This window comes from Trachypithecus francoisi, unplaced genomic scaffold (assembly GCF_009764315.1).
Source record: "Trachypithecus francoisi isolate TF-2019V2 unplaced genomic scaffold, Tfra_2.0 Lachesis_group14, whole genome shotgun sequence".
Taxonomy (NCBI): Eukaryota; Metazoa; Chordata; class Mammalia; order Primates; family Cercopithecidae; genus Trachypithecus; species Trachypithecus francoisi.
Window position 1 is genome coordinate 2,737,055 of NW_022681459.1, and position 25,167 is coordinate 2,762,221.

The window sequence follows — 25,167 nt, forward strand, 5'->3', positions numbered from 1 at the left end:
TGCTGACATTGATCAGCTCGCTTGTGGAAGTGTTAATCAGATTTCCCCACTGTAAAGCCGATTATTTTCTTTCTCTTTCAACATCGTGCTTTTTGAAAAGAGGTCACTACGCTCAGCCCCCAGTTAACGAATGAGTGAAAAATTATGTTCTACCTCTTTAAGAATATATATATATATATGTGTGTGTGTGTGTGTGTGTGTGTATAGTGTGTGTGTGTGTGTATAGTGCCGGGTGTGGTGGCTCACGCCTGTAATCCCAACACTTTGGGAGAGATAGGTGGGTGGATCACTTGAGGTCAGGAGTTCAAGACCAGTTTTACCAACACGGTGAAACACTGTCTCTACTGAAAATACAAAAATTAGTCAATATGGTGGCACATGCCTGTAAACCCAGCTTCCCAGCTACTTGAAAGGCTGAGGCAGGAGAATCACTTGAACCTGGAAGGCAGAGGTTGCAGTGAGCGGAGATTGCGCCATTGCACTCAAGCCTGGGCAGCGAGAGTGAAATTCCATCTCAAAAAAAAAAAAAAATATATATATATATATATACACACACATACACATACACACACACACACACATATATACACACACACACATAAATATACCATTTTCTGCATGGAATATCTGTTTATGCTCTATATGTGTATTGTTTATTTATCTAATCATTTACTTACATCAGTGTGGATTCATGGATATTTATTTTGTACTTGGGTTATGGTCCGATACTACTTTATTTGTTTTTTACATTGTTTCAGCATTAGTCATTGGGACTTCTTTCAGTTGTCACTTATATGCCTTTTTTTAATATCCCACCATTGTTTATTTTTATTTTATTTTTAGCACTTACTTTCTTTTTGGCACTATGCTCCAGGTCCATCTTATATCTTTCTTGTCAAGTCCTAGAATCAAGCATTTCTCTAAGGAGTCTTAGTGTCTTTGATTGGAGAATGGTATTAGAAACTAACATCTGGTTTCTAGGTAGGCGCACTTCCACTGTGCTGTCATTGCTTCTAGACCCTCTCAGCTAACAGAACAAGAACACAGATTTATTTAGATCTTCTTTAACTTTTTTATCAGTGTTTTGTAGTTTTGCACATATACATGCCATACATATTCTGTTACATTTATACCTAAGTACATAATGTTTAGATTCTATTATAAATAATATTTTTAAAATTTCAAAGTTCAAGCATTTGTTTCCGGCAAAGGGGAAAGCATTTCACTGTTGTGTATTAAGCTTGTGTCCTAAAACCTTGCCAAATCTGCTTTATTTTTTGTAATTTCTTTGGGATTTTCTATATAGATATTTCAGGTGTGACTAGACAGTTTTATATATTCCCTTCCAATATTTATGTTTTAATTTCCTTTTCTTGTCTTATTTCATCAGCTAGGACTGCCAGTATGATGCTGAATAGGAGTAGTGACGGGGAACAGCCTTGTCTTTTCTCTGCACTAGGGGAAAGTGTCTAATTTCTCACTGTTAAGTATGATGCTAGTAGCTATTTTGTAGATGTTCTTCATCAATCTGAAGATGTTCTCCTCTATTTTTAGTTTGCTAAGAGTTTTTATCCTTGCTTGAGTGTTGGATTTTGTGAACTGTTGTATCTTCTGTGACAACTGATATGATCATATTTTGTTTTGACTTTCAAATATTAAACCAGCCTCGTATATATGAAATAAATACCACTTGATCTTCAGGTATAATTATTTCAATACATTGCTGAATTATACTGGCTAATGTTTTATTAAGGATTTTATGTCTACCTCCATGAAAGATAAGGGTGTACAAATTTCCTTTCTTGTAATATATTTATGTAATTTTGGCATTAGGAGTAATGCTGGCCTCATTCAATGAGTTAGAAAGTGTTCCTCTGCTTTTATGTTTTGGAGGGGACTGTGGGAAACTGATATGGGTTCTTCCTTAAATATTTGTAGAACTCACCTGTGAAATCATTTGGGTCCAATGGTTTCTTTGGGGAAAGATTATGAATTATTATCTCAACTTGTCTTAGATATATGGCTATTCATGTCATCAACTTCTCCATGTGTGTTTAGATTATTTTTAATCTTTCTGAAACTAAAAAGTACATTTGATAAAATATAAAAGTGCCTCTAGAGATGCCCTCAAAAAGCAGATTATAGGCTTAGGAAATGGAATGAAGCTAGTAATGGTTTAAAAAATTATACTGGAATGCAAAATCATTTTTGAAATTTTGGTCAAATTAATAAGAATAGATATCTTCCCTCCATTACTTCAATGCACCATATTTTTGTTTGTTTGGACATGTCTGTGTGCATCTCTGTTTACTAAATTAAAAACAATTCCATTTTGACAATTACATGTCATATTATTTTTTAAAAAATTATTTCCATATGACCTTTGTGCAGAATATTTACTTAATCATTTAAGCTTATTTTCTTTATAATAGTTTGAGTTGTTTCATGATCACATTCAACTTAATTTAACTTTACTTGAAATTGTTTCTCAATGTATGATGGTTATTCTCATTAAGAAATAGGTGTTCAAAACACCATGTCATTATTAACATTTCTCGCTTAAAGTGAAAGCCATTGTAGCATGGTTTGCAATTTACTTTGGAGTAATAATGGGGTTTTGTGCAGAAAGATTATGTCTCGGATTTTATTTTAAAACGTCAGAATTTCGAGAGATAAATAGTCCTTTTGGTCTCAACTAGCATGAGAAGTAGAGGGGAAATATTTTCATAAAAAGATAAAAGAGACTAACAATTGTAGTTTCACACAACCAGTATTATATTTAGTTGTTTTAAGACAATGATATCATAATAGCTGTAGGATGACAAAAAATGGCATTTTTCATAATAGCTCCTTTCTCCATAATTTGTTTATTGTAATTATTTGAATATGTGATAATTACTAATATTGTTGTAATATTCTATCACATTTACGAAACCACTGGACATTACCACCTCAGCATTTTAATGTGCTCAACACAGTGCCATTTTCTTTAGAACTGGTTGTTTTGCTTTCAGTTTGCTTCCTAGACTATCATCATGAGATCAAAGGCTGTGTTTTTTATACCACATGACAGCCCAATGCCCCACACAGGGTCAGCATTAAACAGAATTTTTGATAGGACCGGGTGAGCCAAAGGATGAATAGATGAGTACTCACGTTCAGGTGGCATCGTGTGGGAATTGTGGCTAGGTGAAATGGTATCTTGTCACAATGGTAATTTCAGTCACCTATTCCTTACCTCTTCTGGGCAGGTGGATTAATTTGCAATTGGCTTCTTTTCTTCTTTCTCACTCTACTAATTTTAGATGGAAATATCATTGACTCTTAACAACAAAGCGACTATCTTACCATATTCACAGGTTCTACCCCACCTACTAGGGAAGTCAAAGTATACAGGAGTGGAAATCTTGGGGCCATCTTAAAATCCTGCCCACCACAAGCAGCAAAGTACTCCTACTCCAATGTATTTCCCATAGCTCCCTTGCATCTTCCAACCGTGTGAGTGGAGTGTTTGTTGCTTTGCTTATGGGCAAAGATGATTTTTGGGGGGAGATATTTGATTAAGCTTCTAACTTCTTTTATCTTTGACACCTTCAGTCTTACTTCATTTACTTTTAGACAGACTTTATCATAAGGCCACTTTTCTTTTCCTTTTTCCTTTAGGGTCTCTTCCCTTTGGTTATTGGCACTCTCCACTTACAAAGACTAGCTTTTTTGCTTCCAGCTCTTGATATTAAGTTTTTATCTAGCATCAGAACTTGAATGTGAGTTGTCCATGTGTCAGAACTGTCTTTCAAAACCAAAAGTTTCACATATCATTTTCGATTATCCCAAAGGAAAAGTTAGGCACCTGTTTATTCCACAATTACTTTTAAAGTCTGTATATATTAATTGTGCACATACTATTTTATTATTTACAAAATAAGTTAAGCACAGTTTTTCTGTTCAACATATGAAAATAAGTATCATGGAAAAGTGGCAACTACATTTTATGTTCCTTCATTTTCAGCACCTTGTTATTCCTTTTATATAAAACTCTGGTGTACACACAGTTTTTCCTCTTTTCTGGAAAATGGGAATGAATTACAATTCCTTTGTACATTCCATGCTGTCTTGGACAAAATCAAACACTTGAGTATAGAAATGAATTGTATTCCAGTTGTAGATATAACAATTTTTCACTCCTTTTAACTTAGGCATTGTATTAGTTTTCGACAAATAATAACTATAGACCGAAGGGATTAAACAATAGGAATTTATTTTTTCCTGATTCTGAAGGCAAGAAGTCTGAGCTCAAGGTATTGGCAGGATTGGTTTTTCTGAGCCTCATCCTTTGCTTTGCAAATGGATATCTTTTCCCCATGTCTTCACATGGTCTTCTCTGTGTTTTTGTGTCTTAACTTCCTCTTCTTATAAGGACACCAGTCATTGGAATCTGGCCCATCCTAATGATCTCCTTTAACTTAACTACCTCTTTAAAGACACTAACTCCACATACGGTCAGATTTTGAGGTGCTGGGAATAAGGACTTCAGCATCTGAATTGGTGGGGAGACAGTTCAGCCTGTGACAGTCATGATAGGAATTAACTGCTATTGTGCACGAGATGTCTAACGAAAAGACAGAAAAGAAGTGTAAGGAAGTGATTACTGAGATCAACAAATGTTACTGTAGGACTGCCAATCTATAGCTGCTGCAGATATATATAGCAATATGATGGTGGGTGATTTGTAGATTGTAATAGACCATTCAGAGAAACAAGTTGAATATTTTCTTACATTGGAAAAAAAAAGGGGGCACAAAAGAAATCATTTCCCAGCATTTGATGAGATTCCATAAAAATTCTGAGCATCAAACTGTACCCTGCTATATATGAAGCCAGATCCAATGGGAATCTTTTGATTTTACATATAGATCACTTTCAAAATAAGGATACTAGCCCTATTTGCTATGCAATATTATCATGACATGCATTTTTAATTAATTGGGCCTTTCAGTTTTTGTGCATCTATAAATCCTAATAGTTCAGCCTCTCTATAGGCATCTTTGCTACTTCCTATCTGAGGAAATAACATTTTATTATAAAATTACAGTTTTTTTGTAATTTAGATCTCTAGTTTCTAAAATAAGAAAACAGACCTATCATTTGGGGCAAGAATAGAAACAAAATAAACTCTCCTGTTAAAGCAGAGGAAACAACTTTCTGAAAAAAAAAAAATTGAAGACACATCTTTCGTGTATTTCAGGAACATTTCACTTTTGTTCATCTTCTGACTGCACTGTGAACCATCATAGCTAGATCAAAATTAGTTACATTAATAAACAAAAACAAAAATTCTGTCTATTTGCCTTACATTAAAAGATATCCTTTTGCCTGATGCAACAATGGAAACTAAAATCTCTAAAGAAAAACGTGCTGGCTTCTCTCACCATCGTTGTCCAATAGGAAGGAATTTGGTCAGGAGTAAAAATAACTCAGTTATGGTCCATGTTATTACACTCCTCTGAGCTTCTTTCTCTCTTCCACATGTTGAATGACTTACTGTTTTATTTTTGCCACATACATAATGTTTGGCTCCTATCTCCTGTGCAATTAATCTTCATTATTGGATCTCTTCCCCCTCCTACAATCAGATCATTTTGATTATTACTTTAATTGTATATTCCCTGACTAACTTCTCTCTAGTTTGTTTTTAACTTCAGACTACCTGTGGGCATAACGTTTTACAATTCAGAATGTAAATTTTACACTTAGTCTAACAACTAAATAAGCTTAGAAATTTAGGAATGGTAAATTAGGTCACTTGATACCTTTTCATACGAGGAAAGCAAACTTCTTGTGTGCCTAGGTGTTGCTTTTGGAGACACTTTCCTGAGCATTGAGGAGTCAGTGCTAACTCCTGCAACCACGTGAGTCTCTCCGACTCTGTGATGCCAACTTAACCATCTTGCTATAGTCAAAGAGCTTTAGGTTGGAGTGAATGGGTACCATCTTTGTTCTTAGGGGTGTACTCTAGGGACCTTGTTTTTGTAGGAACACACAAGGGCTATTTTAGTGTTAATTTGAACACATCAGAAGAGTTTACATTAGAATTTCAAAGAAACGTAAGAATCCTTGTTACCTTCAAATCTCAAACTTTCTCCATGATATAAAATAGCAGCCTTCATTTAAAAGATCAGTAATTACCCCAATGACCAGATCCAAATGCTGAACAACAAACAGTCCAGATTTACCATGAGGAATAGGGTTAATATTTGCTCCCCAATGACAAATCCCAACCCGGAACAGATTTCAGCCAGGCAGCTAGCAAAGCTCGCGGGTGAACTGCACAGGCCATGGTGGGTGCAGAGCTCAGAGCCGGAAAGCAAACAGCTGCTGTAGCCTGATTTGAGTTAAAATAGTGTGAGTGTTTAGTCTGGCGCATGGCTTCAGGGGAGATTGGCAGCTGGGTCAAACAAAGTCCTTCCATTGGCTCCCTTCCCAGGCAGCTTCTGCTAGTGTTTAGGTACTAGTGCAGTGTAGAACCCTTTTCTCAGGCAAAACCTAACATCTGACCGCACCCTTTTTGCTATTAAAAAAAAAAAAAAAAGCTTCTACTTTTTTCCTCCTTTCGTTAAGATAAATTCTCCAGTAGACAACCTCTCCCACTAATTGTGTATTAGCAACGTATTTTATCTTGAGAGCTTGTACACTGGGCTCTTAACGTGGTGTGGAAGGTAGCCTGTTACAGTGCTGGATTCATAAAAGGGCCTTTATGGTTTGCGAAAGAATATCTGTGTGCTTAGGAAGGAAACTTTTTGATCTGCAGAAAAGCCAGAAGACATCTAGGTAAGACTGCGATATCAAATCTACTTTTTTGGGGGAAAGTTGGGCAGCGAGACTGCTTAATCGCAACCAATGTGAGTTTAAAGGGTGTATGTTCACTTTTGTAGAAGTTCAAAATGTACTGACGATTGTTTGCTTATTTTTTGTTTGTTTGTTTAAATCTTAAAGGAACACTGTCGTCTGCATTTTTACAATTTTGTTTTCTTCTATTGAACCGATTACAGTGGATATAGAGTTTTATTATATAGCGAAATCTTTGTAAACTGCCACAGAAAGAAAGTGTTATTTAGAAGGGAAATTGACAAGTTTTAAAGAGTAATTGTACAATCATTTGAGGACAGAGGAACACTGCATTATACTAATAAGGGTTTAATTACCAAAAAAAGTTTAATGTTGCTTTGGAAGGAATATTAAGTAAGTTGTCTTTGTCTCTTACTTTTTAATTTTAGTCGCTGATTTAGCCTGTTGGGTCACATTTTTTGTTAGTGCTGAAGGCTGCCATGAATCCGTAATGAGGCCCCTTTGCACATGATTTTGGCACCTGGCCAAAATCAACTTCCCAGCGGCAAGCTTTCTCTAAAGAACCTGGAGCAATTTCTTTCTTTCTTTTTTTTTTTTTTTTGATCTGGAATCATGTCTGAAAGCTGCCACAACCAGTTGTATAGGCATGTCAAAATGACTTTATACAGTCAATATGAAACAAGCATTAAATATTTTTTCTCATATTGGTGCTTTTATCATTATGAATTCCTTGCTTGTTGCCACCTAAGATACGATGGAACAGGCACAATCTTAAAGAAGATTTACTGATTTTTTGTTTTTCTCAGCAGACCAGAGTAGGTATGATCATCTTATTGAGAAGTATACAGTGCAAAAAAGGTTTTTCAAAATACTGCAGGATAAATAACAAATGAAATCTTAAAATTGTTAATCTCTGTAAGTAATACTCAGTGAACAGTAAGTAATGGAGTTTTCTAGAAGTTTCGTTCTGCGCGCAATTAAGCTTAACATTTTAATAGTGTTTTTGTCTATGTTAAAATGTAGCATTTGGGATTTTTTAAAATGTCAGCATTTGTTATATAATTTAAAATACTTATTAACGCCTTGATATTATTTCTAACAAATGTTTTAATAGAAATGCTTGGTATTTAGACATGGCTGAATAGCTTTAAGTAATTGTGTTTAATTGCTGTTTTGCAATAAAAAGATCATTTTTCATGAAAGAAATTTTGAAGCTCAAAGGTACTTACATTCCATATCTAGAACTATTATTAATTTTGATATTACTATAACTGAATTTTGTTCTGTAAGCCAATTTTATACTCTAGTGTTTTAAGAGTTAAATTCACGAATGTCAATGAAATACTATAGTAATCAAATATTAACACCTCAGATTTTTCTATAGCCATTTGCAATAGTATCTTTAGACATTAAACATGGGTACATTACAGAATAATTAAAAGCAGAAAAGTGTAATATCAGTTGCTCTATTTTTTTAAAACAAATTTTATTATCACTATCATAAATGCTATTATGCCTTGTGTGTTAATCTGTAGTAATCCAGAGTGCAACTTTATTTTACTAGAAACAGTCATATTTCTCTTTAAAATATTGAGGGAAATCAGATATATTATTTTTTAAGAGTGACCTAATTAAGAGATTTCTTAATAGGCATGTTTATTCTGTATTTATCTTCCCTTTACGTATAGAATATTGCTAATTTTGGTGATAGAAAAGGTCATATTAATTTTAGATAAATTTTAGGATTAGAAAATGCCTCCTGATTTCCTTCAGGTCATTTTTGTAAATATACAATTTATATTTGCTTTCTTGTGGACTGAATTATGATACTGTAAATATCTTGCTATTAGTTTAACCAAGACATGGAGTGTTTTGAATTTTCATACCAGTCAACATTAAAATCCGTAGAAATTATAAATTGTTATTAATAGAAATTTACCTAGATAAGTTATCTTTGTATGTGAGTTTACAGCTGAATTCTCATTTAATGTAATCTTTGTAATTTATATAAAAGAAGTTAATAAAGGTAAATGTTTCAAAACTTGGATTAAAACCCAAACATTTTCACATTTATTATCATGAAACAGGTGCAGGAAAAATAAGATAGCTTCTCTTGTTCAGCATGATTCTCAGTTAAAAGTTATTTTTTAATTCAATTTTAATTTTAGCTCTTACACACATCTTCTGTTTTTATTTTTTGATTATTTTGAATCAACTGTTGTACTTAGCATTTGAAATTGATGGATTATTTTTCTAATATTTACTAAGAAATGTTTTAACTGAAAATTATAGGGTATTTTTGGTTAATTAGAGCCCATAGCAAAGTAAATGCCATCAAATATAGAACTTTTCAAGTACACAGAAATGTTAGTTTGCGAGTTCAGAAGAAACTTAATTGTACACGATTACTGACAAATATTTTTTAGTTGAGGTAGAAACAAATAAGTATTAAGGGCAATTTAGATTATCTTCCTTACTGAAATAGCTAAAAAATTTACTTTCTTTTGCTATGGCAATGAGTTGTAATTATTTCCATAATGTAGGCTTTTTTAGCAGAATTACTAGCTAATTTTCCCTAGGATCATAAATGCAAACACTGATTATATTTCCTTCATTGAGTTAACATTTAAAAAATACTATATGGAAACGCGATTGCTTGTAAAAAGAAAAATATTTTAATATTTTTCTTGAATTTCTTCAATTTATAAAGAATAGCTCGAACAAGTTTTTTCGTTCATCTTTTCCCCCATACTTATGTTGGAAATATTAAAATCTATGAAATTTTACAATGTGGAATCTCTTCTACTCTTCAGAAAAAGTGAAATTTATTTGTAGTTGTCAATTCAAATTATGGACTTCTATCATTTTAAATGTGACAGGGTTTTTTGTTTGTTTATTTTAATTATGCAACAGGCACATAAAATACTTTCTTTCCCTCCAATTAAAAGAGATATTAAATAATTAAACATCAACTTTTATTCGGTATTGAAAAGAAAGCTTTAACATCGCAGTATTTTATCCACAATTGTTTAAATGTGAGAAATGTTTACAACAGGGTATTTTAGGTGAGCATTTATCATTTAAATGAAGTGCTTTGTTCTGAGGGGTCTAAAATTCAGCAATAAGATAAGTGCATTGCTACATTAGATTGAACATCATTGTTGAATTTTTGGCACAACTTCTGTTACCTCGGCCATAAAAAACTAGCATAGGCAGAATGATTTGGAATTTGCAGTAACAAAACTAGATATAGAAGCACATGAAGACACCAATCTTTGTTGTTTTGGAGAAAGTATGCACTAAAATAAAAGATGATACCTTTCATATAAACTGCTAATAATAATACTTTGTTATTTCATTAATACAATAAACCTGAAATATTAAAACAATAATTATACTTTGTCATGCATTTGTAAGGCTTTTCTCATAAAATTAACTGCCATATTTTACTCTTTTATTAGATGAACAAATGTCTTATTTCCAAGCAGCCAACATACCACTATAGCTTATATAACCAAATAATTTTTTAACGTTACTTTGATTTATATACAATTAATATTGAATAGAATCATGTTAGCTGATTTTAAGCCTTGTTCAAATAAAAGAAGTGTTGATTTGCACTTGTTGCAATTTTTTTTACTTTATATTGGTTTAATTTTAAAATTATCACAAAGTAAATATTACTGTTTGATATCATTCTTAAACATTCATTTTACAAGCCACCTGACCTGTTAGCTGTTTAAACAATGATGATTTATCTTGCTATAAATTCTTCTCTCAAAGTCAAGACAAATAAATCAGTAAAGGAACCTCTTTTTTAATGCTCAAAATTTTTTCCTAAAAACCTGTAAGAATTTGTTTAGTTTTCTCTTGTTTATGTGTTCATGTGTATTTGCCAACCTGTGTTTTTGCCTATATCCTGAGATATAAGTCTTCTGAGCTCGAGGTTGGAAAGTCTGATAGCATGCTCTACATTTGTTCTTATTCCATATTACTTTCTATAAACAAATTTATTGAGTTTCTTACTGAGAGTTAGTCGATATATGAATCAATGTTAATGATCACATCAAATCTGAGGATTTGCTTCATTTAAAGCACTGAATATTCAGCATAAATTAGTGCTAATTTACGCGTTTATAGAGTGATTCTAAATATTTGATTTTTTTTAGAGATTTACTAATTCTTTGAAAATCTGGAGAACTATCATTTGCTTAAAAAACTAATATCTACTAAAGTTATAATTGTCCCTGCTTTGCTATTATTGAAATATTGCATAATCTCTTGTTTAAAAATATCATGAGACCAAGCTATCGTGCCTTTCTTTTCATTTCTCCCACTAACATCTGAGGTCAACGTCTGTAAGGGGAAATATCTGAAAATATTTCAAAAACATTTTCTTTCCTGTGATAATCAACTACTTTATTACTTGCAGAGATTTTGAAAGGAGTAACTGTTTTATTTGAATGTTTAGATAAATATGAGGAATATATGGGCTTTCTGTGGACTTCAGTTTTAAAACTAAAATAGAAAGTAAGATGGAGAGTAATAAAATTCTATATTTTATAGCAACTAATTACAACTTGCTGTTCATACATAAACAACACACTGGAAAGATAGACAGTGGGCTTTGAGAACAGCTTTCATTTACTCAGTCTGTAAGAACTCTAGTAAAAATGGTGTCAAAGGGATGGTGGTGATCCATTCTGTATGGCCCATGGTGCTTTAAACTTATGCAGTCATTTCCCATATTTAAATCCCTGAGTCTTGCCTCAGAGCTCCAAATCACCAATCTCAGATATTTTTACAAAGAGAGAGGAGTTACACACTCATTCTTGTTCACTGGAGGATCTGTGATGGGGTTTCCTTGGCAGAAACAGGGTTCTTCTATGTATGATTTTTTAAAAAATCCCTGTTAAGGTAGTTCAGCTCATTCAGTTAGACAAATCAGCATTATAACCCAGCTGACTCAGCCTTAGCAAGGATCATTAGTTTTTCATTTTACCCCAAACCTGGGCATTTTCCTGAAGAATATGGACAGTTGTGCATGAAAGGTCAAGTTGCTAAAAATTATAGAACATGCATGCTCTACGTATGAGTTACTAAATTGTGTTTTGTGTTCAAAATAGTATATATAAATACATGTTTTGTGTACAGAATATTTAAACAGTGATAGAAACAGTTGTTCTCAAATTTAACTTATGGGATTGGCTTTATTCCAATTCTACTTGAGATGTCATCCAAAATTACTTTTTAAAAGCACTGCTTTGAAAATTTCCAAGTATAGTCTTCATGAAGTATTGCGATCTGGGTATGAATTTTCTGCTAATGCAGGAGTTTGGGAAAAATACAAGTATGTGACTATTGCATGATCTGTGGGATTCTAATCTGATCACATGCTCTTTCCTCTCCATTCCTTGGGCCCATTCAGAAATATTCTATGGAGACGGGTTTTTTTTTGTTTTTTGTTTGTTTGTTTGTTTGTTTGTTTGCTTTTTTTCCTGTCAGCAGCCAATTTTAGTCTTTATTTTATTTCTTTTTAGAGACAGGATCCTACTATGCTGCCAGGACTGGAGTATAGTGGCTATTCACAGGTGTGGTCATGACCCACTATTGTGTTGAAGTCCTGGGCTCAAGAGATTCTCCCACCTCAACCACCAATTGTAGATATATTCAGATAGCATGACATTTGAAAAAGTTGATGGAGAGAAAATTCCTACTGAAGTGTGATACAGATATCTCTAAAACATCTTTGGTTGTCAGGAAATGAATCAATGATATAGAAATAAACAATGATTTGTAATCTTGGCAGATAAACAGAGAAATAATCAGTTCAGAATATTTATGGAATGATAACATTTTCCTGTTGATATATTTTTGTGCCAACAAATTTAATTTGGAAACTGATATTTGTTACTAGAAGGCAGTAATCATTTTTAGTAATCGGTAGTTTTAAATGCTTTATTCAAGACCAAGGGCTGATTTATTGAATGAATAGGTCTTAGATAAAATGTAAGTGATTAGGCCACCTCATATCTGGAATTTGTTTTTATTTTCAATACCCAAGTCATTAAGTGTAAATGTAATAGTATTTGCATATTTTCAACTTTCAGGTTAGTCATGTCTACCTTTGATATTTGTTTTCTCCTTAGATAAGTAACTTACGAGTAATCAAATATCTTGCAATTTCCATTTTCCATCTTAAAGCCTGTGCAAGATCAAATTTGCAATTGGTAAATCACATAAAAGTCTGGATTAATAGCAAAATGAGATTATGTAGCCCAAAATGAAATTATAAATGAAGTGCAGGTGTTTACTAGGATTTGTGTGGTCAGATATACAAATAGAATCACAGGTAGACTTTTTCATTTCTCACTTGAGAAAAGTGCAATTAAAAGTAATTTCCAGATGTTCAAATGCACAGCTGCTTTCTCCTAAACTAAATTTTGCAGAAATGAGCTAAATTATAATGGGTTTAAAAGTCACTACATTTTAATGGTTTTTAAATTGAATTTGAAACATCATTACTAGGTTTACCAGATGAAGAGAGTTAATGCTTATGAGTACCTGGTACAATTTTCATTTCGGTGGCAGCAGAGCCATTAAGGTATTGGAAATTATAATAAGACCAAAACTTACACTGAGTTTGAAAAAATCGATTAGTATGTGTGTTGATATACTCTATGCCTTTATGAGATTTATATTATATACTCTATGACACTATGAAAATTATACAGCTATAGCTGAAAGAAACATGTGTATATAAGTTCATAAAATGGTATGTGGGGGGGGAGGTGTGGGTATATATGTGTGACAGAGATTTTTACATTTTCTTTGTCTAATGATAAGGAAATATCAAGAGTAAGATGTTAAGTACACTGTTTAAAATATACAAGTCTGTTACATTGTTTCTACATATCAAATTATAAGCAATGACTATGAACCTACATATGTATAATATCTACTTAAAAAAATCCATCTGTTTTACTTAGAGTTACTTACATGCCCAAAAGCAATAAGCTACTGTCATAAATATTATCCCGTTAAGTAAAGTAATGATCTTGACTAAGTTTTCTTGGGCTTGAAATAGGCTTTTCTTTGCAGCCAGGAATAGCCAAGTTTTTCTCAAACTCTTAGGGGAAGGCATATAGATGGTTAAATGAAGAAGGGGAGGTAAAAAGTGGGGGCATTCCATTGGAATAGAGAATTAAAGAGCTTTTACCCTACCTAAGCTCAGAAATTTATCATTAAAGAATCCACAACAGTTTACAAAGCGCACTACTGAAAGTATTGCCACAACAGTTTTCAAAGCGCACTACTGAAAGAATTTCAAAAATTTGACCTTGGAAGTAATTAGAAAACTGACTCATTAGTTATGAGTATGATGATAGAACACTTTATCCTACCTATGACATTCTTTCAAGTGATTGACTCCTGCCCTTGAAAGCATTATCCATGGCCAGTGATTGATGACTTGTTCAGGTCCCATGCAGAGTGCTTCATATATCTCATCTCAATCCTCTGAATAACCATGAAAGTTGATGATTATCTCATGGTACAGATGGAAGGCTAAAAGTGTTTAATTTTCCCCAACTTCCCGTGCTAGTAAGTGTTGATGTCTGGATCTGAACCTGTGTTAATGGTTTTTCTAGTCCATGCTGTTATCTGTTGCACCACATTTTGAATAATCTTGGACTTTCAGAGTATGAAGGAAGATTAAATATAACCCTTTGATATAAATGTTCTCTCTCTCTCTCTCCTCTCTGACAATTGGAGAAACAGAGTTCTAAAAATATTAAAATCAGCCATAGACAGAGAGTAGTGAGAAATACACTTTTTTTTAATACAGAAGGTTTCCTGAAGTACTTTTAGTATTGTTCTAAATTAAGCAATAACCAACGAACAATTTTGGTCATAGGCAGTTTCTCTCCAGAAAAACAAAAAACAAACAAACAAAAAAACAAATAATATCCATAAACAAAGGTTGTGTTTCTGATGTGAGGCTCTTTTGCACATCAGTGGCTTAAAAGAATGAGTAGTGGAATAGCACAATAGGGGGAAACACCTCTGAGACAGGAAATTGCACTAGCTTGTTTTGTCAACATACACAACTCTTGCATGTCTGTGGGTATAGAGTTGGAGAGGCACGGTGAGTTTTCACTGTGACCATCTGTACCATCCCGTGCAGGACTCTACTGTGGCATTCCACAGAAGCAAATCCTCAGAAGTCTTCTCAAAGGGCTTACCTGCCCTGGAACAGGTGTTTCTCACTAGAAAACAATGTCTGCTTACTTTAAAATTCAGAATTTCTCCATATCACATGCTTATGAAGAAAGAAGCGTGAACTCTGTTATAGTATAGTTGTTGGCAATTGTTATAAAAATTAGATTTCTAACCTCTATTGATAGCACTAAACTTGAAATGAGAATATGGGTATAAAATACTTCTTATAAACTTATTTTTAAGTTTTATGTAATGTTGGCTATTATGAGTCCAGATATGAACACTGAAAATTTGGGGCCAAAGTCACTTTTTCAACACTGGCACATTTGAGTTGTTGATTTTAGAACTGGGATCATTGAATGTGGTTTTTTCACACCCTTATTTTATGCAACAGAAAATGGAGGCTTCAAGAGGGAAAAAAATGGCCTTTCTGCTCATAGTCATAATACTAGCGCCTGGAGAGTTGGCTTTGATCACAGATTTTCCTTCCAGTTTTCTATTCCTTCATTTATATAAGGTCATTTACCCTCTAAATCATTTATATCTAGTTATAAATTCTTTTTTATTTTCCTAAATCTTTAGTAGAATAGAAATACAATTGAAGGAAATTTAGCTACGTTGGTAAATGTAGAAATAACTAATAAGAGGTATTGAATATAAACTTACCTATAAGTTATTGTTTCTGTAAATGCACACTATTAAAAATGTCTGGTTTGTAATTTCATTTTTGATGTATATTCTAGGGCACGCTGACATTTTAAAGAATTTTGTTGAAACGTCCACTGAGCATGCTTTCTGAAAAATGAAGATTGTCTTTTGGTTTTTTCTTTTTTATTAGCTTTAAAAAGTTTCAAGTAAAAGTTTCTGAGATGCATGATTCTTAAGCATACATCTGGATGAATGTTTTACATATGCATACATATGTAGTTATACGCATTCATACGTCTTCTCCCAGATATCAGAATATAAAACTTTCAGCACTCCATAGTACTCTCTCATCCCCATCTGACACCTGTCACCATATATGTTAGGTTTACCAGTCTTTGATTTCACATAAATAGAATTGCACAGTATGTATATATTTTTGTTTGGCTTATGTTACTCAATATTTTGCCCATGTGATTTTCCCATGTTTCATATATTGGTTGGTTGTTCTTTTTTGCTTTGCAGTATCCATTTGTGTGATTATGGCACAATTTTAATCTATTCTACTGGGTTAGTACACTTTTTGGTTGTTTTCAGTTGTCTGTTTACATAATTTTTTAAATGCAGAACTGGTACCAAAAATATAGTAGTCAGTTGTTTTCTTTAATAGATTCAATATAAAAATAGAATCACTGGCCGGGCACGGTGGCTCACGCCTGTAATCCCAGCACTTTGGGAGGCCTAGGCGGGCGGATCATGAGGTCGAGAGATCAAGACCATCCTGGCTAACACGGTGAAACCCCATCTCTACTAAAAATACAAAAAATTGGCCGGGCGTGGTGGCGGGTGCCTGTAGTCCCAGCTACTCGGGAGGCTGAGGCAGGAGAATGGCAGGAACCCGGGGGTTGGAGCTTGCAGTGAGCCGAGATCGCGCCACTGCACTCCAGTCTGGGCGACAGAGAGAGACTCCGTTCAAAAACAGAGAGCAAAAAATAGAATCACTTTAATTAAAGCACTACAGGCAGTTGTTGCTTTTCATGGTCCCATGCTAACTGAAATACATTTGTATTTGAACTCGGAAAAGTGACGACTCAATACTTCGGAGTTATCTATGAAAAAAATCCTGGAAAAAACAAATAGTATATATTATCCTAAGTAGATGCTGAAGAAACAGTCCTGCAGTATTTAAACTTTATCATCACCCATTTGCTCTTGTTATTTATTACAATATATAGAACTATAATTATAGGTTGGCCCAAATATCCATGTTGTTAAAAACTCAGTTGTCACTATATTTTCTATAACTCCTTCTGGGTGGCAAAAATTTTCTGGTTTAAAGCAAAATAATTAAGCCATTGTATTTTACATAGGATAGTTTGGGATGATTCTTTTTTTTTTTTTTTTTTTTTGTACGATATGAGCAAAATGGGACCCAATATCTTTGACAATATCTTTGATAAATATTTGTTTGAAAGTAATGGGAATAGTTTTAGAGATACTTTTCCAACTATTTTCTATGATGTTTTTAACAGTTCCACCATTGGTGTTACTATACTCAAATTTAAAATCTTTTCCTCTACTAGGATAACACAAACATTACTAATAAAAAATTGAAAAGGTTTTTAAAATTTTCCTTTATTATGGAAGAAAGATTAAGTTATTTAGAAGTTCTTAAGTCACCAACTGAATTTATTTATAAGCTTCTGTTGAGTGCATCATCAAAAAGCTAATGAATTTATTTATTACATTGGCTATATTGATAAACAGTCTGGGGTTGTCATCTGGATATTATTCACACTTGCTAGTAAGCAAATGCTTTAATAAAATAAATAACATGAAAGTCGTGTATTACAATATGGTTTGCAAAGCCCTTTCACACATACGTATACATATTAACATTGAGAGGGAGAGGATATCAGTCTTCCACCCCAAACAGTAAAATAATTAGTATCCTGATTATTTGATTGAGAAAATAATCTAAGAAAGACTGAGCTATGACCTGCATTGAAATTATTTTTCTACTCTAAATCTGTTATCTTTTATTACAACAGACTACATCTCTGTAAATAATGGAACTTCATACAAGAGATCCATGGTGAACTAGTGGCTTAATGTATCTCTCAAAATATTTTTAAACAAAATATATTTTTTATTTGTATCTGTAATGCTACAAAATTCTCATATGATCTGGAAAGTTTTCAATCATATATGAAAAATTATTTATCATTTAACACATTTTCTTGGAGGTTGTGTATTCACATTTTAGCCCCTAAAAATGGTAATATCCCTTTCTAGTTTTTTTTGTTTGTTTTAAATAATCGGTTCAAAGCTGGCCAAGGTCAATGATTCTTAAATGCTATTATTATTTTGCGACAACTATACAATGCCTGATATTGATTCCATTCCTGATACCAGCTGGCAGTAAGCTTCCCTCTCAGATGAAGCGGTAGATGGCCTGTTCATAATTCATACACGCAATGGGCACTACAAAATTCCACTGCTAGCTTCTCCTTAATTAGATGTATTTGCATCTGATAGGAAGAGAAGACTAACTTTCCACCATGCTTTGTCCCCGTAATTGTATTCTAGGTATTAAATATATTTTTAAACATGTGCAATGTCTGAAGACTTCTGAATTAACAAACTCATGTGGACATTTGAAAATGTATACCTGTTTGTCCTCCTACTATGCTATATATGTTTGGTTTTGTAAAAATATGGGTGAATTCATAGTATCGTTCTTTTTTACTCTGGATGTCACCTTGTATCTGTGAGTCTTTACTGGCCCATGAAAATGACTGGAGTTAGTCTGATCTCACCATGTAAAAAGGTCCGGTTCATGGCTTGGATTTGAGAACAGCAGAATGAATCAACTTTGAGGAAGAAGCTGATTTTTTTAAAAAAGAAAATGTCTATTTACATTGAACTTACCAGAAATAGGTAGAGATCAAGAAGAAAACAAGTATAGAATTACTTCAGGATATTTTAAAAGGACTTCCATTTAGATATCCTTGACTAAATCTGTCAACTTTGTATCCATTTTCTCATAAAGAAAGTGTTGAACTTTTCACTAGAAGTACTTCTTTTTATTCCTCAGTTAAAACATGCCTGTTTTTTTTTTGTAATACTTAAGCAATTTTATTTTACAGATATACCACTTAGTTCATCAGTCTCCACTTCCGGTTGTTTTTAAGAATTATTTATGTATTTATTTATTTTATTTTATTTTGCAATTCTGTGTTTGCTTTAATACAACAGCTATAAAAAGGAATCATGTTCATGAAGAAATAAGTATAATTCATAAAACTAACATGCCTTGCAGAGATACAAGTAAAAATATAGTTGTGTGTGTGTGTGTGTGTGTGTGTATTCACTGAGATGAATTTAATTCCTGGAGATTATTTTAAGCTTTGGTAATGATCTCTGGAGTAAAAAACAATACATTTCACTTTTTTGTTAATAGTAATTTTTATTTTGAAACACTGATATTTATAATCTGAAAATATTTATTTGTTTATTTGTTTGTTTGATATAGAGCAAGAAACAATATATTGATAGGTGATCTTTTATTCACTGTATTTATTTTTGCTAAGAGAAAGTAAATTTATATTTAATTATGAAATAACTAAATATGTTTTCTTTTGTCTAGACTAATTGTGAAGTGATAAAGTACGATATTTCTTACCAAATATAACATTTTAATGCATAGAACTTACTATCTATAATAGCTATCTTACAGTCTTGATAGTTATTAATGTAATTTATCAATAAGCCTTCTTTTGAACAGAAGGGATACATCTAATTTTTAAAAATTTGTCTTTGTCTTTTACTACGGAAATCTCATTTACAGAAAACCAAATGAGAATTCTATTCAACATGGACCCTAAGAGCTCTCAAATCCACTAAGAAAATTGCCATATGTGAAATATTCTCTTGCCCTGTTAGAACTATTCATTCGTTGTAGGCTCTGAAACCCATTTGATAAGAAATAATATTCTGATTCATGACTAATTTGAATCATATTTAAAAATTAAATAAAATTTGAGCCATAAAGGATTAAAGAGATGTAGATTATCTCATTTTACAATAGCATGAGATTTTTAAAATTTGGTTACAAATAAAACCAAATGCTTTTATAATAGGAAATGTTACAAAATTAACTGAGAACCCTTCTACCCTATGTTGTTATTCTAGTCTCTGACTGGTGTGAAAAAGCTACTAGTTAAATGATTCAGGAAAGAATAAGATAAACAAAAGGCATACACTATCCATACACGATAGTAGTTCGTAACTTCTCTCTGGAATAATTAAAATCAATTTACAGTCAGAGTAGTTAACCAGCTCTCAGTTGTCTTCCATGTAATGAATACACTTCTGTACCCTTATTAAAACATGATTTGTCAATGCTTCTGTCTTCATGAAAATTATAACTTGGTTGGGAATATTAAACAGAAATGAACCAACATGAGAAAAATGGAAAATAGGCTAGTTTAACTAAGCAACTAGATTTTCTTTATCATGTGCCAATCATGGCCAAAAATTGAAGCCAGCACAGATCTCTCTGAATGGCTTTCTAGGAAAAACACATTTTTAATTACCACATGAGCCTGTTGGAAGGTAACTGAATTCAACAAAACATTAATTGATATTCTGTTTGAAACCTTTCCTGATAATGCATCTAGCATCTAGCTATTTTCTATGATATTTTTAACAGTTTCTCTTGAAGAACAGAATATAGCATATAATAGGTGCTCAGCAAACATATGTTGAATGAATGCATGAATGAAAAACCCCAATAAAGTGAATATTTGTATCTCTCACTGGGTTTCTCTTTCTCAGCATGGCTCATTTCCTCAAACACGAAAAGATTCTTAAGGCTCCTTTTGGGTCGCTTATCTTTCAATGATTCAGTTACTTTACAAATGAATAACATCTAATTACATCTTAAGCATCCAGAGAAATCATTTTATCATTTTGTAATAATATCAGTCATCGAACATGACAGTTTCTGAAGATATACGAAGTATGGTAACTTGTAATCATTGTGCTTATATCTGGTCCACAAGGGAATGAAGATTGTTACCAAGGATGTAATAATTTAGTGTGTCATACAATTTAAAAATCAATTAAAAACTGAGATGTAGGCCGGGCTCTGTGGCTCACGCCTGTAATCCCAGCACTTTGGGTGGCCGAGGCGGGCGGATCACGAGGTCAGGAGATCCAGACCCTCCTGGCTAACGCAATGAAACCCCGTCTCTACTAAAAATACAAAAAATTAGCCAGGCGCGGTGGCGGGTGCCTGTAGTCCCAGCTACTCTGGAGGCTGAGGCAGGAGAATGGCGGGAACCCGGGAGGCGGAGCTTGCAGTGAGCCGAGACCGCGCCACTCACTCCAGCCTGGGCGACAGAGCGAGACTCTGTCTCAAAAAAAAAAAAAAAAAAAATAAATTAAAATAAAAAATAAATTTAAAAAACTGAGATGTAAAAATGGCATTCAGCCTAGTTTTTGTTTCTTTGTGTTGTATTATGGTCTCATATTTTGTTTTCAAAAGGTAATTATGTGTCAATGTGTTTAGTCATTTCTTTGGGCATTTTTTGAGCATGGTACATACAAACCATATCTTCAGAAAAACAATAACTTCTATTTTTGCCATTTATAAATTCAAACGTACTCATAACATATATATTTGTATTCAGTTATCCAGAAATCATATTTCATGAAGATGCCCAGAGAAATGGTATTGTCAGTAATGAATTGGGATAGCTTCTATGTTGGTGCATCTTTTCTTTAGTGTTTACAGTAAAATGGAGCCGATGGTTTCTATTGCTAAAAATATTTCCCCACTTGATTTAATGGTAAATCCTCCGGATCACAGTATTATTATTCTAGCGTTCATGTCTTCTGCCTTTAGCTTTCTGTGTGACAACTTTTCATCAGGAAATTTCTTAACTAATCACCAGGAAGATTTAATCAAAATCAGTTTAGTTACTAACTAACATACACTTAGGGGAATGAGAGAAGCGAAGTGTATAATGATTGAATTATTTGACTACATCTTGTTAACACAGATGTAAAATCCATGACTTCTCTCCCTTCCTCCTCCACTAAAAATAAAAAAAGAAATTAAAGATAGTTGGGAACAAATAGTTGTTAACAGCAAAATTAAAAAGAATACTAGCAGCTACCACTGCCTCTAGAGAGTGTACTGGGTTCTAGCAGAGAAGTAGCTCTTTTAAAAGAACTGATGCTGGAGATAGGTAACACCAAGTCAAATGTCACCTCTACCAGTAACCAGTTATCAAATCTTGATATTTTTTTCTTACTGTTCTTTTTTATCTGTAAATTCATAATAATAATAAACTTGATTTCATAGTATTTGTTAAGCAATCAAAAATTAATAATGTCCCTTCCAATTAAATGAAGATGTGTACAATTTAATCCAGATTTAGGAGTGAATATGAATGAAATGGGAAAAGAAGCATGTTCCTTTGAGATGTTACACTTTTTAAATCTAATGTCATTGAAAAAAGCATCAAAGTATTCAACATGTTGCCATTATGAAGGTCAAAACAGAAAACAGTGGCAAGTTTCTAAGAATATTTAAAAGTAGTAAATGTTGACTGCTTGATGTTTCTTTAAATCGTCATTAACTGGAGGGTATGCCAGCCATATCTTCCATTAATATTTTCTTCTGAAACATTTCTTCAAGGAACCATAAGTACATTAATTAAACTAGGGCAAAACTTCAAAGGAACTACTTCACTTTTCTTTGTGCAAGTTCACATAAGAAAAAGCAATTAATTTAAAATCCAAGTTTCATATATTCCCAGCTTTCCAGTTGGGAGAAGATGAAATATACATTCTCAACTCTCCTATTTCTTTCTGAACTCAATCTTCTCATTCTCTCTCTCTCTTTTTTTTTTTTTTTTTTCTTTTTCTGGCATAACTGGTTATTTTGATTACCATTAAAAGGCTAAATGGTGTTGACAATTATCTTCTTTTTACTTCTGACGCTAATTCTATTGTTTAGTAAATTAAGGGAAAGGAATACCAGATGAAATTTGGTATGATTTTTAAAGTCTGGAAAAGAAATCAGTATTTAGCTTAATTATCGTCTTTTATCTACAGGTCTGAGTATTTACATTTGGAACAACCCTTGAGCTTAATTCTGCTGTTTAGACATGAAACAGAGTTCCAAAGTCAAGTTAACCCATTTTTCTTTAAGATGTGTTAGTTTCAGTGTATCTTGCCCTGCTTAAAACAATCCTTTTTAATGTTCTATGTTTTGATCTATTTAATTTAAAAAAAAAAAAAGTAATAGGGGTTTCCAGTATGGAAAATCTGGTTGTCTCTAATTCAGTCTCTTTGTAGTAAGTCCAATATGTCCATTTTAAGAGCAGGATAGGCCTTTTTAAGGTGAATGCCTTTCAGAGGGGAACACAGTGTCTCATGTTTGCTGATCTAAATCTAAGAAGTTTTTTCCAATCTGAGATCTCTTGCCTTACAGATACTGAAAGCATCAGTATTTCCCTTTTCTAGAATTTTCACACAAATTTCAGTCCTGATGGTGTGATTTTTTTTTCTTTTGCCTTCAAGAGCTAACACGAGACATAAATAAGAAACAAGTTAACTGAAAGGAAAATTCAAAAAAAAAAAAAAAAAGGATGCTTTACGAAGGGAGATGATTTGATGGTGGGTGAAGTGGTAGACTAGGTTAATGCAACCAGGTTAAAGAAACTAGAGGGTTGAAGTACAATAAAGGGTGCCCAGAATTCTTAAGTGCAGTCAAACAAGCAAGCATGTGGCAGAGGGGCCTTGCCTAGGGTATGGATGTTTTTTGATTTTTTTTTTTTTAAAAGGAGGAAAAATAACCAGATGATCTAGCAATTCCTTAGAACATCTGCGTACTATCTATCTAATGTAATAATGAATCCAAATCACCCGTCACTATGCACTGCCACTCCGTTCTGGTAACAATCCTCTCGCCACGTCTCATCAGGAAATAAAATTTTTATTCATACAAGTTGAAGGTTGTTTTCAAGACAGACTTCCTCTGTGCTGTTCATCATGCATACCCTAGCTAAAGTATTGTAGCTAGAATATTGCAGCAATTTTCCAACTGATCTTCAAGTCTTTATTCCTTCAGATATGTTGTGTGTACTCTTTCCATTTGCCTAAATTTTCTTTCAAAAATTCCGATCACATCTCTAATTTTCTAAGAATCTTTTATGACTCTGTTGCTTTGATGTCCATGTTCCAACTGCACAGTTAAAGGTTCATCACAGCCTTACCTAAATCCTCTTTCTGGTCTTCTTTCTCTGATGGTTATTTCCACAGTTAGAGCTGCAGGAAGCCACTTGTTTCTTTAACACATCATATTCCATCTATTTCAGTTCATGCTGCTTCTGCTATAAAAACTCTTACTGCTTTTTGTCTTTACCTAAAAGAATTCTACTTCTGATTTTTACTCACTATATCAGTTTGGGCAAGTTATTAAATTGTTTTGTGCCTCACTATGAAACTCTTTGGTTCCAGATGTATTTAGAATAGTTTGAATTTTAGAAAAGTTAGAGTGGTTATGCTATACATTATGTAACATCCCCAGCAAGGTCTTGGGTGGCCAAAGACATTAATATATATGAATAATAACATTAAAGTTAATAAATAGATAGTATAAGTAGTTTTTTATTTAATGTTAGTTGATTCCAAACTTGAAATGTCTTTCATGTTTAGAAATTATTTTGATTTGGAATTTCAGATTCCAAAAGGAGCCATATACTTCCAGTGCCAGTCTTGCAGACTTGAGGTAAAGGTTAAGCGAGGTGACACATTTAAAGAATTTGCAGGCTATGTGCAGTGGCTCATGCCTATAACCCCAGCACTTTGGGAGGCTGAGGCGGGTAGATCACCTGAGGTCTGGAGTTCAAGACCAGCCTGGCCAACATGGTGAAACCCTGTCTCTACAAAAAATACAAAAATTAGCCAGGTATGGTGGTGTGAACCTGTAGTCCCCACCTACTTGTGAGGTTGAGGCAAGAGAATTGTCTGAACCTGGGAGATAAAGGCTTCGGCAAGCCAAGATTGTGCCACTGTGCTCCCACCTGGGCAATACAGTGAGACTAGGTCTCAAAAATGACAAAAAAAAAAAAAAAAAAGATTTGCAAATAGTAAACAATCATTGATCTGTAACTGTTATTATCACCGTCACCTGTCCAGTATTTCATTTAAATATCTTGTCGTCTGCAAAAATCCCTTCTAGCCAATCAGAATTTATTATACAATTCTTATAAGAACATTACAGATGTTACTTTTTGCCTGTTTGTGTGATTTGTTTTTTATATGTTTGTTTTTACCTACCCCAAACTTCAAAATATTTGATGGCAATAGTAGTTTATGTTTTCAAATCCATATCACATTCCCAGCTGCGTTCCATAACATCTCTATCTCTTCCCTCTG

The 25,167-nt window shown here is 33.2% G+C and overlaps 1 long non-coding RNA gene across 1 annotated transcript in view; it reads left to right on the forward strand.

Moving 5' to 3' along the window:
• The first annotated feature begins 6,378 nt into the window (after positions 1 to 6,378).
• The window catches only part of LOC117095604, a 119,634-nt gene continuing 100,845 nt past the window's right edge, over positions 6,379 to 25,167 (forward strand). The window contains exon 1 of the long non-coding RNA XR_004442107.1: positions 6,379 to 6,828. This is a non-coding gene — a long non-coding RNA (uncharacterized LOC117095604). The remainder of the gene's footprint in view (positions 6,829 to 25,167) is intronic.